The sequence below is a fragment of the Penaeus monodon genome, chromosome 19 (assembly GCF_015228065.2).
Source record: "Penaeus monodon isolate SGIC_2016 chromosome 19, NSTDA_Pmon_1, whole genome shotgun sequence".
NCBI lineage: Eukaryota > Metazoa > Arthropoda > Malacostraca > Decapoda > Penaeidae > Penaeus > Penaeus monodon.
In genome coordinates, this window is record NC_051404.1 from 36396090 (window position 1) to 36396392 (window position 303).

The window sequence follows — 303 nt, forward strand, 5'->3', positions numbered from 1 at the left end:
ATTGTAAAGTATAGATGAGTGAATACAGTTTCAGCAAGTGGTTATATTACATTCTAGAAGCGCATCATCCTCGTAACAATTCTTTATTCAAAACTTGTTTCGTAATACATCACAAGCGAGAAAAATGCAAGATATAGGACAAAATTTTTGATAATACAAATCTAATCGTTAATTGCACTCTGACATCATTCTTTCTTTATTGTCACTTTAGCCTGTATTGTAACTGTTTATTCATTTATCTAATAAAAAGATTAAAAAAAACTGTAAGGAAGAGAAAAATAAGAAAAGATAAATAAAAAAGGG